Genomic DNA, 7850 nt, shown 5'->3' on the forward strand with positions numbered 1-7850 from the left:
CAATAGACAAACGTGATCAGGCAATTGAGCATCAGCATACCCGGGTGGTTGACGCATATAAACAGTCTTAGCCAAATCACTATTCAAAAATGCATTGTGTACGTCAAGCTGCCTAACCACCCAACCTGAGGAAATAGCCAAACTCAAAAGCAATCTGACTGTAGTGGGTTTCACAACTGGACTAAAGGTCTCAAAAAAGTCCTGACCAGGAACTTGATTAAACCCTTTCGCCACAAGTCTCGCCTTATGCCTCTCTATTGAACCATCAGCTTTACGTTTAGTACGAAAAACCCACTTACACCCAATCACATTCATACCTGGGCGAGGAGGAACTAGAACCCAAGTCTGATTGTGCAAAAGTGCATTGAACTTTAGATCCATTGCCTCTCGCCATTCAGAAAATTTAACTGCCTGAGTGTAGCAAGTGGGCTCGGTAGGACAGGCCTGAGCAAAGAGAGCCAAAAGTGGAGCCACAGACCGACTCCTCGTAGCCATTGCATGAGAGCGAACAGTCGGACGTGTGGACTTGCCACGGGGTCGTCCTCTTTGACGAGTAGGAGCAGCAGTGGTGGTGACAGGAGAATCAGCCTGAGCAGAATCAGCAAGAGAAGATGGCAATACCTGTAAAACCGATTCAGCCCACGGCTTCTGCACAGAGGGAGGAGATGGCACAGCAACCCTACTAACAAAGGGAAACACATTCTCGTCAAAGTGTACATGTCTGCAGATATAAATCTTATTAGTCGTTAAGTCCATGCATCTGTACCCCCTAAAAGACTCAGGATAACGTAAGAAGACACAAGGAGATGACCGATACGACATTTTGTGACGATTATAAGGACGCAAGTGAGGATAACAAAGACAACCAAACACACGAAGAAAAGAGTATGAGGGAGAAGATTTATGTAACAATAAATGAGGACTGGAATTCTGCAAAACACTAGATGGCATTCTATTAATCAAGTAAACAACAGTTTCAAAAGCAAAGTCCCAAAAACGAGATGGAACAGACGCACGAGCNAGAACAGTATGTAACTTTTTGTATTCAGCTCCTAAGTCCGACTGAATAGCCTTAATTTTGCGATTAAATGACCGTTCAACTAAGGCACGAAACTTGTCAAAAATGGCATACAAGTCAGACTTCAATTTCATAGGATAATACCACGTGTAACGAGAATGGTCATCAACAAAAAGAACAAAATAACGATAACCAGAAGAAGACAAAACAGGAGCTGGTCCCCAAATATCAGTATAAATCAAATCAAGAATATTCGAACTAACAGAGTCTACACGTGGCAAAGGGAAACGAGCAGACTTGCCCAATTGACACGCAGAACACAAAGAAGAAGTACAACGATTATTGCGACTAGAACCACTAACAGAACAAAAAGGAAGAATACGATCTAAGACTCGTTGATGAGGATGTCCCAAACGATCATGCCATACGGAAGAGGAAGCACGGGACGAGATAAATGCACGGGGACTGTTTTTCGGAATGGGCAGCGTGTAGAGACCACCGCAACTATTACCGCGAAGAAGAATTGCCTTGGTTGCTATATCCTTCACAACAAAAAAGGATGGATGAAACTCAAAAAAGACTTTATTATCTTTTGCAAAGCGTTGCACAGATAAAAGAGAGGAAGACAAACCAGGAACATGTAAAATATCAGACATCCTAAATACTTTAGACGGGGTAGAAAAAGAAGCATGACCAGTATGACTAATAAGCAAACCTGTACCATCACCAACTCGAAGAACATCACCACCAGTGTACTCTTCAGATGTAGAGAGCGCAGCAATATCAGGGGTCGCGTGATTTGTCGCCCCAGTGTCTGGAATCCAAAGATGCGAGTCAGACACAAGATTCGGCGCATCCTCAGCATATGTTAAATGAGCTTGGAGTCCACGGCCAATTAAAGAAAAACAGGCTGGTGCAAGATGGCCATAATTGCCACATAATTGGCATTGAGGCTGCCAATTACCACCACGTCGCCCACGTGACCTGCCATCGCCATGCGAGCCACGTCTACGCTGCACATCACCGCCCTGCTGCTGCTGCTGGTCGGCGAAAACAGCACCGCCACGTGACTGATTCCCACCGCGGCTATTCGATCCGCCACACCAAGACCGCGACCGACCTCCACTACCACGCTGGCCAACAAAAGCCGCAGCTGTAAGGGCTGGAACACTGCCATAGCTATCACCGATAGCGAACTCATGCGAGCCAAGGAGATCGGCGAGTTCGGGAAGACGCACCGGCTGACCTCGAACATTCAAAAAGGCTACGACAGAGTGATATTCTGGACATAAACCTCTGAAAATATACATATTCTGATCCTCCAAAGGAACCGCACGGCCAACAAGAGCTAGATCTTCCACCATAACTTGCGCACGAGCAATGTAGTCGACGGCGGAGGCATCACCTTGGCGTATTGTTTGCAGCTGTCCAAGAATATGCATAATCCGAGCTTGACTGGAAGAAGCGAGAGCCTGCTCAAGCGCCAACCAGAGATCACGCGACGTAGTGCAACCAATTGCGAGGTACATAACTTCCGACAAAAGTGAAGAGATTAACATGCTAAGGACCGCCTGATCTTGGCGCACCCATGGAGCATGCAGCAGGTTGGGTAGAGCAGCAGCAGCGGAGGAGCCTTCAGAAACGGGAAGAAAACGATTAGGGCAAGAGTTCGTGCCATCAACGAAACCCATGAGGTCGTGCCCACGAAGAAACGGAATAACCTGCGTCCTCCAAAACAAGAAATTCTTGTTCGTTAGCTTAATGCTAACATAGTGATGCGCAGCAGACAGAGAAGCGGCTGCTGAAGAAACCGCAGAAGAAATAGCTGCATCAGAAACGGTCCGTTCGGAAGAATTAACAGAGCCGTCAGCCATTGGAAAATAAACCTAGGCTAGCTGATACCAGATGAGAACTGAATATTGTATTGATTCAATTGAACAATTACAATGATGAGGAATAGGAGATATATATACAAGGGGAGTCTCAGGTAGAGTAGGATAGCTAGTCCTAACGTGACTCAAACTCAGAGAGTCTTAATAATGTGAACGTAATGTATTGTGTATTGAATTGAATGATTAAAAAGATACAAATTTTATATATATATATATATATATATATATATATATATATATATATATATATATATATATAATGAGAGAATCCCAGGAAGATTAGAATAGAGAAATCACAGGAAGATTAAAATAGGGAGTCATAATTATTTCAAAAAAAAAATAGGGAGTCATAATCTGACTCAAATACATAGTCTTAATATTCCCCTCAAGCACAAGGTATACTAGTAACCTGTAGCTTGTCTTTAAGAAAATAAAATATAGGACTAGTAAAGCCTTTGTAAAAATGTCAGCAAGTTGATCTTTTGTTGAAATAAAGTTGACTTGAATATCTCCAGTAACAACTCTATCTCTAATAAAATGATAGTCAATCTCCACGTGCTTAGTTCTTGCATTAAAGATAGGATTTGCACACATATATGTAGCACCAAGATTGTCACACCAAAGTTTGGGAACAGAGACACTAGGAACGTTGAACTCACGTAGTAAAGAAATAATCCATATTACATCTGCACAAACATTTGCTAGAACCTTATATTCTGCCTCAGTGTAAGACCAAACAACAGTTCTTTGTTTCTTGCAGACCCAAGACACAATATTTGACCCAAGAAACATAGCATAACCACTAGTTGACTTACGATCTTCAGGACACACTAGTATAAAAATGCACATAAGCTACACCTGTACAAGTTTAGCGAATGTGAGTAACTGTAAAAATATTGACTTTTCGCGACACCCTTAAAGAGTGTCGTGCAAAAAGAAAAATACAGTCCGATCAGCAGCTCCGTCTCCGCTTCAATATGACGTGATTTTGGTGTTCTTGTTGATTTCTCTGAGATCAAATTCCGGCCGCCAATCCAAAAGTTATTTGATAGAAGAGAAGATGGATTAAAGTCCTAAAATAAAAAATATAAAAAGAAATAGTGAGGAAAAAATCAAATAATATAATATGAAAACCCATCAAAATAGTGAGGAAATAATCCCATCAAAGTCTTACCCGTTTTGAAGAGCAAAGAGGCAGAAAGAAGGAAAAGTCAAACAAAAAGATCTGTAGCATAATACAATAGAAGAAAAAGAAGCCCATTTTCTCTTCTATTTCCAGAGAACCTCCCTCACACTCTCACAACCCTGCTTTCTGTAGCATACACCACAAAAACAGGTAAGGCTTTCATTTTTTTTAAAAAAAAATATTCTTAGCTTACAAATTAAAATCAAAACCCAAATATATTAATAGTGGTGTGTGAAAACCTAGGTGAGGAAAGCGAGATGTTCTTTCGAAAGATCTGGCGGCGGCGGAGGTACTTCTACGACCGCAGCTTGTGCTTCTACGGCACAATCGACACCTGCCAATCGCTGGGTGTTCCAGCATCCTCTCTCCCCACCATCGCATAAAAAAGCAATATTAGTTTGCTCACCATATAAGCCTAGATACAATTAGCAACTTTATATATCTACCCCAAGAAACAAATACCATTAAAAGTTAACAACACAGGAGAGAAGATAACTCTAGATCTCAAAGTATTCAAGAAATTCTCAAAAAACATTTCCTTAGATAGAAAATAACATATTGTGGAAAAGGGCCAAGAATGTGGCAGAGGGGCTAAGTTTCCATTGTGGTACTTGCCTTCAAGCATTTCTATGTCGCACTGAACATCTTCTGGCCATTTTGAATGAACAAGGGACCAAGACAAACGGCGACGGAGACCTTCTAGGGAAAAGAAGACGAAGGAGAAATGAACGCTCTAAGCGTCAGAGGTGTCGCAGCTGCGAGAGACCTCGAACAGATCTGTGGTGACCACGAACATAAAGAAGTGAGAGACGTAAACGGCGAGAGACCTCGAATAGATCTGCGGTGACCTTGAACAGATCGACGACGACGCTCAACATTCTCAGTCAGGTGAGGCGAAGGAGATTTGAGACGAGAGCGTTGAAGCGAATTGGAGATGTGAGGATGTGAAGATTTGGGAATTAGGGCATTAGAAAATAATAAAAACCAGGAGAAGGAGTCTTGTATATATATTTTTTAAATGTAACTTTCTGCGACACCCCACGTGGACGGGGTGTCGCGGAAATTAATTATATATATATATATATATATATATATATATATATATATATATATATATATATATATATATTGTTTTGAGTGTTTTCCACTACACCTTTGGTGGCGGGTGTCGCGGAGAGTGTTTTTATTATTTTATTAGCTATACTTTTCGAGGCACCTTTTGGGAGAAGGTGTAGCGAAAAGTGCTTTCGTTTATTTTTAAAGAAATCGCTACACCTTTTAAATACATGTGTAGCGTTTTCTTATGTATTTATTTACATTTTTGCCATTGTATACCAAAATTAATTGTCCATTTATCATACCTAAGAGCATGTATGTGTTGACACAGCTGATTGACTGCAAAGGACAAATCTGGACGCGTGATAGTTAGATACTATAGTGCTCCTGCTAGACTTCTGTATTGAGTAGGATTCTCATATAAGTCTGCACTGAATGGAACAGATTTCAAAACAGAAATAGGAGTAGATAATGCTTTGCATTATGCCATTCTAGCACGTTTCAAAATATCATTCATGTATATCTGTTGTGACATCAATATTCCATCATCACATTTAATTGTCTCAATACCAAGAAGGAAATCAGGTTCACCAAGATCCCTAATCTTAAAAGCAGTAAATAACTTTGATAATAAACTAGTTATAACATCTGGTTCACTCCCCATCGCAAGTATATAATCAACATAAACCAAGAGATATACATAAATGTGCTCTGTAAGAAGGAACAATATGCACTAGGCACAACAATATGCTCTGGAAGAACGAACAATGTGTGCTGGAAGAAGGAACAATATGCAATGTATGGCATAACAATGTGCAATGTATGACATAACAATGTGCACTAGAAGAAGGAACAATGTGCACTGTATGGCATAACAATGTGTACTGGAAGGCAAAAAAATAACTTACACAAAATTACAATAATGTCACCGCGTTTTTTTTAAAAAAAATCTCTAATTTGGACCCTTGATCTGGACTCAATCTATGGATATAATTCCATCCTATTTCTCACCAAAGGCAATTGTTTCACATGATCCTCTATATATATATATATACCCCGTATTATTTTGTTCCTTAAAAAGTATTAATCAAAATGTATGTGTATATATATATATATATATATATATATATATATATATATATACCCCATATTAAAAAAATTATATTTTTAGTAAAAATAATCACATATTTGATATTTATTTCATATAAAACTAATTTACACAAGATTTAATTATTCTAAATGTAGTAGCAACCGTTTGGACCGTTGTTTGAGCCATACCCTAAATAATGTGGACGGTTGAGTCTTAAAATTGGCATGTGATATGTCTGAAGATGGAGGAGACATATGCTTAATCCACGAAACAATTATAAGCTTTTGGTTTTGGAGCGGGGTTACGTGGTTAACGATTGCATATTTAATAAAATTTATAAGTTTTGTATATTTAGTTGGAGCGGGGTTACGTGGTTAACGATTGCATATTTAATAAAATTTATAAGTTTTGTATATTTAGTTGTTAAAGATGGTATATTTAAGTGTTAAAATTTGCATGGTGAAGTTGATGATAATTACGAATTTTCCTGGACCAGTTCCCATGCCTCCCGGTGCGAACGCGGGTGGACCCGTACCGTTAAACAGACAAAGAAAGATTCGATGAATTTACCAAAAAAAATTACGAAAATATCACCGCATCTGTTTTTTAAAATTTGATCAAATTCGTCAATTTTTTACAGATGTAAAGCTGAGATTTATTCTTAGTTTTCTCCTAGAAGTGTGTTCTCATGGGATCCTAAGCATGTGTGTGTGTGTGTACGTGTGTGTGTGTGTGTGTATCGAACACTAAACGAGCTTGTTCATGAACATTATTAAACGAACACAAACGAGTTTGTTCACGAGCTCTTAGCAAACGCGCATACAACTGTTTAGACTCTATTCGTTTATGAAACGAGCTCGTTTACCTTAATAAATGAAGGTAAACGAACGCTTATCGAACATGAATCGTTTATGAACCGAGCTCGTTTACTTTAATAAACTAAGGTAAATGAATGTTTAGTCGCTTACCAACACGAATAGTTTATTGAAAACTCTGTTCGTTAAGACAAATTATTGTGTAGACCACGGTCTAAAACGACGTCATTTTGATGTTAAAAAAAACGTATTGCTTCGTGAGCATGTTGGAATAATGAACATTCTGGGGTAAAATAATGTACTTTATCAGTTAGAATAATGTATTTTATGTGTTAAAATAATACTTTCTGTGTCTCATTTTACCTGTCCTATTTACTATTCATTCCAATTCTTTCTTCATTACTTATTTTCTTTAGTAATTTTTTATTATTTTTAAATTTAATTTTTTTTGTGTTTAATAGTACTTTTAATGTAGTTTCTAAATATATAAATTTTATATATTAATGCTAAACTTAATATTATTAAAAATTTGATAAATAATAACTTCATTCAAGCCTCGTTAAACGAATCAAACAACCAACCATTTTGGGACAGAGGTAGGATATTTTATTTTATGAGCCAAAATAATTGATTTTAAATATTTTTGGATCGTGGTGCACGCTGGTCCATACAATAATGAATTTTCATTTATCAGTCCAGTTTTAATGAGGCCCAAAATTCATTAAATAGGCCGAAATATTGAAAGCGTTATCTAACTTGACCGAGGCCCAAAATTCATTAAACGTGTGAAAAA

The 7850-nt window shown here is 38.5% G+C and overlaps 1 long non-coding RNA gene across 1 annotated transcript; it reads right to left on the bottom strand.

Annotated features, from left to right (window-relative positions):
• Positions 1–3527: 3527 nt before the first annotated feature.
• LOC116017740 lies at positions 3528–5124 on the bottom strand. Its single transcript, XR_004097956.1, has 3 exons — positions 4336–5124; positions 4085–4222; positions 3528–3983 (listed from the first exon to the last, which is right to left on the bottom strand). It is a non-coding gene; the product is annotated as an uncharacterized LOC116017740 (long non-coding RNA).
• Between the last annotated feature and the right edge of the window lie 2726 nt (positions 5125–7850).

The sequence above is a fragment of the Ipomoea triloba genome, chromosome 4 (assembly GCF_003576645.1).
Source record: "Ipomoea triloba cultivar NCNSP0323 chromosome 4, ASM357664v1".
NCBI lineage: Eukaryota > Viridiplantae > Streptophyta > Magnoliopsida > Solanales > Convolvulaceae > Ipomoea > Ipomoea triloba.